Source organism: Carassius gibelio, chromosome B16, assembly GCF_023724105.1.
Source record: "Carassius gibelio isolate Cgi1373 ecotype wild population from Czech Republic chromosome B16, carGib1.2-hapl.c, whole genome shotgun sequence".
Taxonomy (NCBI): domain Eukaryota; kingdom Metazoa; phylum Chordata; class Actinopteri; order Cypriniformes; family Cyprinidae; genus Carassius; species Carassius gibelio.
Window position 1 is genome coordinate 21,574,147 of NC_068411.1, and position 10,037 is coordinate 21,584,183.

Here is a 10,037-nt window from a genome sequence, read left to right on the forward strand (position 1 = left end):
AACCTGTAATGTTAACGCATAGCAAATAGGGATTGAAACGTCGTAAAGTTACTGTGTATTTTGTCTTTGTTAGTAATTAAACTTATTAAAGAACACGCAACAGATAAAACGACAATATATTGACATTACATGCAATAAATTAGTTATTGCCGTTTAAATCACAGATGCAGACTGGCACTAAAGAGATAGGAGAGGTGATTTTGAATCGTGATGCATTAATAGGCTAACGTTAGGTCTTTTAAGTTCCTTGGTCTGCCCCACATTACTCCGCTCTAATTAATAACCAGTACATCACTGTTAAGTAAAATTTGACCCAGGGCTATCCCGCTTTCCATATGCAAATCCGCGTGTTGCAGCTTTGGCCATCACCATGCATACATTTAAAAGCATCTTTTCAGTCCCGCATCTCAATGCAGATATCTCGATTTGATCATCGTTTATTCGACGCTCAGGTCTCATTGGCTAGATTTATATGCGGGTATAACAGCATGTCAAAGCAACATAAATCGTCCGTTTTAGCTGTTAATCTACGACAAAAGACGAACTGATGTCATTTTGTAGCCTCTTCGTTTTGTCCGAATTATGGTTTCGTCTTGCGGTAAAATCTGTAGCTACAGCCCAGCGAGCGCACGGACAGAAGGTAAGAAAGACAATTAAAGTCATGTTGACTCTAACCATTGTTTTCGCTGCCCGAAAGGGAGGAGAGATCTCGCTAAAACACTCTCCACCCTCTCTGGATGTGATTTTGTGATGTCTAACAAGAATACTGCATTGAAAATGAATGTCATTTGCATATTATTTATATTTTAAATACTTGCATGCATGCAGAGAGAATAATATATATATATATATATATATATATATATATATATATATATATATATATATATATATATATATATATATACACAATTTTTTTATTTATTTATTTATTTTTTTGCAAAATGCAAACAGAGGTTGTGTCTCAAAACCTAAGCCCCCCTACTAAGACAACACTGAAATTGCTGTCCAGATTTTTCAGACAGTCAAAATGTTCAAGTGAGTCCCATTTTGTAGCAATTTTTTAGTGAAGTGATTAGGTTATCCTAAGGCTGCCACAGTCTGTCTCAATCTATTAGCTCTGAATAATTTACGTCCATAATTTGTGAATGAAATGATGTTCCTGTGTAATCAGAGCACTAGGACGTGTCATGCAATATGCTGATTAGTGTGCGTTAACTCACTGCAGTTGGAAGGATGAGATGAGCTATTGTCTATATTTTGCAATATATTTGGAGCATACAGATGTATAGCCTATTTCGTTTTATTATCAACAGATATGAGCCTTTAGAAAACAAGGAACAGTTTAAGGGCAAATACAAAGTAGAATTCCAAACAGACTGGAAAAGCATGCCTGGCATCCTATGGCTATTTAAAACCATTAATTTATTTTTAACTATTTGACCATTTTAAATGAACTTTCACTGCAAAAACTATTCTACTTTAGTTAACCATTAAAAGGCAATGGACATAAAAATATTCTATGCTAATTTCTGTTTTACAATGCAGTAAGACTTGTCTATCTACCTTTCCCCTTTACAATTTGTACCTTTTATATGAAAAACACATTCAACATATATCCACATTTACCTGAAGGTCAAGTTAATTAAAACTATGCTGGAATACCTTTAGTTAAAGATGGCAAGCTGATGCCAGATTTTTCATACCAAGTCATTAGAACTGAGTAGTTGCAGGGACCCAATATATTTTCTCACAAATGGGACCCGCTTGCTTGTTGCCCCATGTCTGTTCCCCCAAGATACAAAGAAAAAACAATAAGGGTTAAGTAAAGAAATACTCAACAGAATAAATCCCTGTCTCTAATAGGTCTACAAAAGCGTATTTTAAAAGTGACATACAGTTAAAGCTCCACAATGAGTTTAAGTAATGACTCCTATTTTACTCCTTATTGGGTTCCTTCCAAAAAAAGATTCCACCATTGTACTTCAAAACGTTCCCGTCTCTTTTATCTGAAGGTGCCCCCCATGGCTTCGCCTTGATCAATTAAACTGCTGAAAGGCCCTTTTCCTTAGCCTTTTCAGCACAGCGCTTTAGAGAAATATAAAGTTATCAGTCGTCCTAAGCGATATGAGGGGGGAAAAATAAGTAGTTTGTCTATAAAAATGTCCAGGTGCTTTATCAGAGTCCCTGTAGGCCCTGGGACACTTGTGCTGAATGTTGGCTCTGTGGTATGGATCATCTGTATGGCAGACCCCTGGCCCCCTCCTTCCTCACTTCCTCAGGCTGAGCAGCTTAGTGGGAATAGGCCCCAGATTTACAGAAAGATTGACTGGGCGATTTTGATGAGCAGGGAAACTCCATCCATATTGAAATGCACGCAGAAATACTGATGTAGTACATGATTTTGAATGTGCTTTTTCATATCACATCCGTTCTCTTCTAAACCATAAATCTGAAACATCTCAAATCAGTCCATAAATTATTCCTTTTAACATTAATTTCTTTGTTATAATGTTTATGCAAAGTAGACCTAAATATTACTCTTGTTTCATTTTCAATATTTGTCTGTGCTTTCTGAACTCTGTGCAAAGAATAAAGTGGAGCCCTGCAGATGGTTAGTGAAGGTAAAGTTGCATCGTTTGCATGCCAAGAGCAACTAGCGATAGCACTGTGTCTTATTTCCAAAGACATTTGCATCGAAACCTGTAGATAGAGTGTGTAGGAAGAGGTTGTGTGGGTGGTTGTTATTCGTTTCTGTCAGAGAACCGTGACCTAAGGTGATGGACTTCAGGATTTTGCTGCTGTGGCGGACAGGTAGTGTTTGTATGAAAGAAACATATCTTTCTAGGGAAAACTTTCAGATTGTTTTACGACGTGCAATGCGAGATTGTATGCTTTTGTAAAAAAGTCTGTACATTGAAATTCAAAATGTATTTTCATTTAAAAGCACTGAAAAGTATTGAAAGCACAGTTTTACTTTAGAAATTATATAATTTTGTTATGTATCTAACTGCATCACAAAATGGATTTTTAAATTCAAAAAAGCAATTGCATTTTCCTTATTCTCAAAATAAATTCGAAGCCTACCCTTAATAGATTAGATTATTATTTATTAGCAATTTCAATATTTGTTCATGCTGTTCATTGTTTTATCAGTTTTAAATTAGTATTATCCTTTTATGAATACTGCTACAAAAATTGGTAACACTTAAGAATAAGGTTCTATTAGTTAATGTTAGTTAACTACTTTAGCTAACACGAACTAAGCAAGAACAATCCTTCTACTACAGCATTTATTAATCTTAGTTAATGTTCATTTCAACATTTAATGCATTATTCAAATCAAAAGTTTTGCTCGTTAAAATTAGTTAATATGCTGTGAATTAGCATGAACTAACACTGAATAACTGTATTTTCATTAACTAACATTAACAAAGATTAATAAATACAAGTAATAAATGTATTGTTCATTGTTTGTTCATGTTTATTAATGCATTAACTAACATTAACTAATGGAAACTTACTCTAAAGTGTTACCCAAAAATGTACTGTTAGACACTTCCAACACACCACCTTTGCTTATAGCTTTGTATTCATACCTGCATGTTACCAGCAAATATCACTCTTTCATCTCTTTACTTTGCTGAAATATCCCCTTTCAATTCAGAATGTTACTCTTGCTCCTTTGTTCCTCTGTTTATTATACGGTGCTTTACATGAAATATGCATGAAACACAAATGGACTCTCCAGTTCATAAGCATTTTCAGAAGTGAATATGCCCAGTACTACCCTAGTACTATTCATGTGGATACACAAACTCTCACTTTTCAGATCATGGTTCTGATTTTGTTGCCTTTTAACTCAAGGGTGTTTTCAAGAGCAGAATGTTGAAACCAGTAGACTAAAACAATTCAGACACTGCATTACTTCAGCATATCATGGGTCTAAATCACATGCAAGTCAAACACGTTTGATTGCTGTTTTTCTCTCATCACATCATTTTTTAACATGTTCATGTGGTGCAGTATTTGTTTTCTTACAGCCCAACCTTTATCTCTTTTTACTTTCAGTATATTTTATAAATTTATTTCAGTTTTTTACTGTAAAAGAGTCTTTTCAGAATCTCAGGACACTTTTCATAATAATTATATCGGTCTTGTTATATTTTATTTCTTAATACAGATGGCTCGCTGTTCATTCCCTTGCGAGGCTTAAAAACGATTAATTCTTTAAGAAATATTGAGAAAACTAATGGGAAATATACATCAATGTTCACTGTTTCTATCATATTTCTTTTTTCCAATTAGTTTTTTGTTCTCCGTTTAGAATTTTTCCATGGTTCCCCTGGTTTGTGAGATGTCCGCAGCTTTGAAAAACACTGGTGTAAAGATGTAGGTATTCAAATTCTTTCATCATGCCTGTCCAGTTGGCCCACATTAGTGATAAATGTATTTTCCATCCATTTAGCATAGACCTGTTAAAGTGTCATATTAACATTGAGCTTAAGCAGGGTACATTCTTGACATAATACGACTCAATTGCAATGGACCAACTTGTAGGACTGTACTTTTTGTTCGGAACCAGCAGTGATAGCCCCCTTCAGCCAATCAATGCATTTCAACCAGTCATCAGTCCTTTTGAACTGTTGAAAGGCTTCACTAAATGTATGTATTTAAGAAAGAGTGCTCGCAGCTCTTAATTGACACCATTGTGAATGGCAGGGCATGGATTGGAGAGGCCCGCTGTGCTGCTGCTGCTGCCCACACACCGGTGCAGTTGCACTGTTTGGCCGCCGGAGGGCAGCGCGGGACCGGAACACAGTGGCAGCGGAGGGAGGGGGGAAAGGGAAGGCGGTCGAGAGATCGCTGGCCGTGCAACACGGACTATAGTTCATCTCACGGGTCAGCGCATATTTTAAACAGCCTTTATTACACTAACCCAGACCCCTGTTTTTTCCCCTCCCGTTTTTAAATCCGTTTACTGAGGGTCTTTTATAAGCAGAAATGTGAAAAGTGCTGACTGCTAACGTTATTCCCATTTTGAGGATATCTGACCTCATCAAATTACAGTTGGGGTTTTGAATATTTCATATTTGATCAAAAGCCCTTTACAAGCTGCACACATACACATGGGCCGACATGGGGCATGATCAATTTTTAAAACTCCAATCATTATGCACAAATTGACCCACAATGCCCACTTTAATTCAGGTATTTATTAAGAAACCTTTGCAACCATTTCACTTGTATTATTTCAAAGGTGTCTGTAATGAAAGCCTAGGCATATAGTGTCTAGCATTAGCCTTTTGTGCTATAAGTTTGGTGCTTGCACGTAAAGCGATTCATGCACTCTGGTTGCTATCGAACTGCACAACACTGCAGTTCCCCTTTTAACCCCCCATCGAAAACACTTTAAAATGGCCAGCCTAGGACGGAGGCCAATACTGGCCTTGGCTGTACCTTGAATAATGAATAATTCATCTGTTTGACCTTTAGCTGAAGTTTATTGGAGGGTGAAGGCATCCTGCTGGCCTGCCTGCTGCCTGGCCCAGCTTGAGCTCTGTTTCCCCTCTCAGTCACGTCTCCTTCGATATCCTCGCCTTCTCTCGCTGTCACCAAGTGAGGTGTGAGGACACAAAATGTCTTGACCATCAAAGTTCCTCGCCGTGTCTTGGTCTTGTGTTTTGACTTGTTTTGAAGGTCAGGTTTGTTACGTCCACCTATATTAAACATAACCTCTGACCCAGCATGAGTTGCTCAGAATCATGGGATCGTCCTCCTGTTGTGTGTCTACCCTGTGAAACATATTGTATGTTAACGTAAATCCAGTGTGCAGAATGACAGTGAGTGATTGCTCTGAATTGGTTGCATGTTTTAGAACTACGTTAGTTTTCAATTAATCCTCGATTCCAGCATCCCAACAGTCCCATGAGCTCTTTCGCAATGAAATGGCTGACTGGACTGTTTTACCTGTCGCCTTAGGCTGGTGCTAAATGTCATTGACATTAAATTTCCTTTAAGTCTGATTTAATTGTGTCACTGGTGGTTTCTGTCCTCAACTGGCCAAATATGTCAAATTCTGCTCGTTCCATTTCCCTTAGCTTATGCTCTAAAATGGGTTATGTCTGCTCATCCTGTTTTGCAATATTAACATGCCCTTCACGGCTAAGACTGAGGGTTTGAGTGGTTATCAAATGGGCACTTTCAAAATCTCTATATATTGATAATTTGTTTGAAAACATTTGCATTTGAAAGGTTTTATACCAAAAGTATCTCCAAGGACACCATCAAGGATAATTTGTTTCCTTCTAAAATAAATGCTTACTTTGTCCTTATTATCCAGAAGTACATTTTCTTATATTCAAAAAGTTAGAGCTAAAGATTTAAATATGCAGAAAATTGTGAGTTTAAATATGTTGTAAATGTGGCAACAGTTCTCAGGAATACTTGATGCACTGGTCAATTGTGGAATGTAGATATTTCAGTGTTTGGTATCTCACATGACCATATCTGGACAACTGAAACATGTTATTTTTCATGTCTCCATGTCACATAGCAAACTCGCTCTCTATAAAGTGCTGCAGTCGGTTCTGGATGCAAAAATCCTATTCATTTTCTCCATAGAGGAACTGATTTTTAATGACGTACAACAGTGAAATTCCTAATTGAAAACTACATTACCCATGATTCTGCAACAAATCTCCACTGATTAGAGTAAATCGTGCTGAAATAACACTTTAGTGCCTGTCCATTTCCATGAACCATTGTGAATAATGAACGAAAGTCTCCCTGCACTAATTCTTTGCACTAAACTTAAAATACATTGTCAGTGTTAATTTGATTGTCATTTGCAATTGGATCGTGTTCTTTTCTTCATTAAAGCTGTTAAGTATACAGTTTTGTACTTTAGACCCCCACCCCCAGTTCTCAAATGGGTTTTTGCTTCAAATCTGAGTTTGCAATGTGATTCACCATGTAGCTGGTTAGTTGGTTCATGGCTGATAACTCTTTAACAATGACTTTTTTTAAAATCCTTACAGAGAAAAATATTTCCACAACAAAGGTTGCTAAAAAAAAGTGTGTCATCACTATAGCACCTTATTGTGTCATACCAAAGCAGTTCCCATCATCATGAAGTTATGAAAATGACCTCAGTATTAAAGGGATCATATCATGAACTGCAATGACCAGATCACTGCATTCATGCACTCAACAGTCTGTCTTGGTGTCAATAAAAGCTATTTTTGGACTAAAAATGAAGTTTTGAGTTTGAAAACTTACAGGATGTTTATATAGTACAATGACCTCTTACATATCAAAAGATCAAAGAAAATTAGATTTCTCAATTCATGATCCTTTTAATTTAACACTAATATTGTTACAGTGTTTGTCTTGTTACAGTGCTTATTGTTTAGTAGGTTGTAGTAGAATATTTTTAGTGGAAGATTTATGATTGGTTTAATACACGGGTAATATGATAAAAAAAATATATATACATATTTATAATATTTATTTATGCATGTGGTGGGTAGCTGTGTAATGACTGGAATAGTGTAAAGTCAGCCCACCTTGTTTGAGATCAATGTAAAGGCAGAATTGCGGCTTTTGACATATGCTTCATTACATATGCCACAAAATCTTCTCACATTCATATGGGGATTGACCAGCTGTGCCACAGGAAGAAAGATCATTTCTTGTCGTAATAGAGGGATTTGGCAGAAAGGCGTCCATAGCATATATCGGCTGTAGCGCCTCAGAGCCGCCACCCCTCTGTGAAGCAAATCTTCACCCCATCTTGCTAACATCCTCTCACCATGTAGTCGGCCATAGCACTTTGCGCTTAACGTCTCCCTCAAACCTTTCATTTACGTCATGTGCATTTGAAGGTCATTACAATATGTTTGTTCTCACTCGGAACGGTTATGGGCTGAATATGATGTCAAAGTGAGCTTGCTTTTATTTTATGTGATTTATTATGTTCTCGGTGACATTATGTCACCATTTCCAGCCTCCTCAGTCCCATCATAAAAGGTCACTGATGAATCTCTTCGTCTGCAAGGGTGATATTAAAATCTCTGAACGTAGCAGCTTACACGCTGGCAGGCTAAATGAAAACCCCATTGAAACCTGCTGACGCAAGGCTTAAATAAACAGGTGTAGACAGAGGAGAGTTTGTTTATATGAAGGTTTTCTGTGTAGTCTGAGACTTGAATCGTGGACCTGTGTGTACCGTAATGCAATCCGTGTGTAATTGTTAGTGCGTGTTATGAGTCAGTAATCGTCCTACAGTGTGGTAATGAGTGTCCAGGCACATGTCAGGAAGTGTTCCAGAGGTTGTTTGTGCATTGTTGGGTTGAAATGGGATCTGTGTGTTGTGTGAGAAGTGTGGGCACAAGCACGCAGACGCACGTCAGGCAGATAATGGTAGCTATTATGGGTTTGAGGTTTGAGTTGAAGGGCCAGGAAAATATCTGACACCTTTGCAGTGCAGATGTACACATTCACACTTGTGCACAATGCGACCTCTGGTGAACGTGAGAGCCGGTGGTTTTTGAGACCTACACATATGCTCGAATTTGTGAGATGCAAACCCTCACAATGTGCTAGTTAAGTGCTATAAGAGGTCATTGTTTGAGTGTGTGCTTGTGAATCTTTGAATTTGGTTCAAAGGGGTCATATGATGCTTTTTTTAAAGATCATTATTTTGTGTATTTGGTGTAACATATGTTGACATGCTTTAATGTTCAAAAAACACATTATTTTTCAAATACTGTACATTACTGTAGGTCCTCTATGCCCCGCCTCTCTCAAACGCATCATTTTCTACAAATTCCCTCCTTCCGAAAAGCACAGTCTACTCTGATTGGCCAACTGACCCAGTGCATTGTGATTGGCCGAACACTGCAAGGACTCATTGTAAATGTAATGCCCTTTCCATAATCGCGAGCTTCATCTTTCAAAATAAATGTAAAGACAGTTAATAATGTCCTTAGTTTTATCATCGGTTCAAGCCCGGAAGTGGAACAGAGTCACATGACAGACACAGTGATGGAGCTCGTATGTGTTTGCAGTACACAAGCCACGGAAGGTTAAGACAGCTGACTCCACTGTGATGTGACCATGTCTCACTCTCTCTCACACACACAAGCGTGCGCGCGCAAACACACACACACACGACACGCAAAACTCCATTTGCACAGCCAATACTAAATACTTAAACTAATAACAAAACATGCTTACAGTAGCTGATTCAGAATTGCTAGATTGTCATAGCAAAGTCAGAATGACCTCCTCTCCTAGGTTAACGAAACAGTCGTCCATAAAATGCGTTGCTGTTCTGTTGTAAGTAATCTTAAAAATTGCTAAATGCATCTACTTTCGGAAGGCCAAATAAGTGCTTTTTCTTTCACCTAGATACGGTCAGCACCTCCCTGACATGGCTGCTTCAACACTAATTGCGGTTACTGAACACGTGTGAACATTTCTTTGCGTGAACATTTGGGCGGCATTACACAAATATTTACACATAGTGACGTAGACACTGGCAGAGTCTTAACTTGATAAAGAATATCTCTATGGGTTTGAAACTTTACAGATCTTCTTCATGCACTTAGAGCTTGTAACACTCCAAAGAGAAAGGAGAAACTGAAAACGCATCATATGACCCCTTTAAAGTAAAAAGAGTGTTTCAGTTAAATCAACTGTTGTTTTAAAAAAGCAACACTGATGGAAAATGCTAAAAAAATATATTTTAAGAAGAATCTATGAAGCAAGGCATTGTATTGGAATATGTTTGGATTTTTTTCGCCACTGCAAAAGTATTCCACTAGACTTGTATTAAACATAACATGACTAGTGTGAAAATCACTTACCAATCTTGCATCATTTTACTATTTAAACATGAAAAAATAAATACATGCAAATTAACCAAACAGAAAAACATTGTCCTTTACATTGTCTTTGCCCGATATATGTGCATCACTGTGCATTTACTGAAACCGCTAGTTTCTGTTTAACTTGTTTTGAACCTGTCTTTT

General features: G+C 37.4%; 1 long non-coding RNA gene across 1 annotated transcript; it reads left to right on the forward strand.

The window, feature by feature from the left end:
- The first annotated feature begins 32 nt into the window (after nt 1-32).
- LOC127975360 (uncharacterized) lies at nt 33-7,468 on the forward strand. The gene is made up of 3 exons (XR_008157505.1): nt 33-640; nt 4,328-4,392; nt 4,723-7,468. It is a non-coding gene; the product is annotated as an uncharacterized LOC127975360 (long non-coding RNA).
- The last annotated feature ends 2,569 nt before the right edge of the window (nt 7,469-10,037 follow it).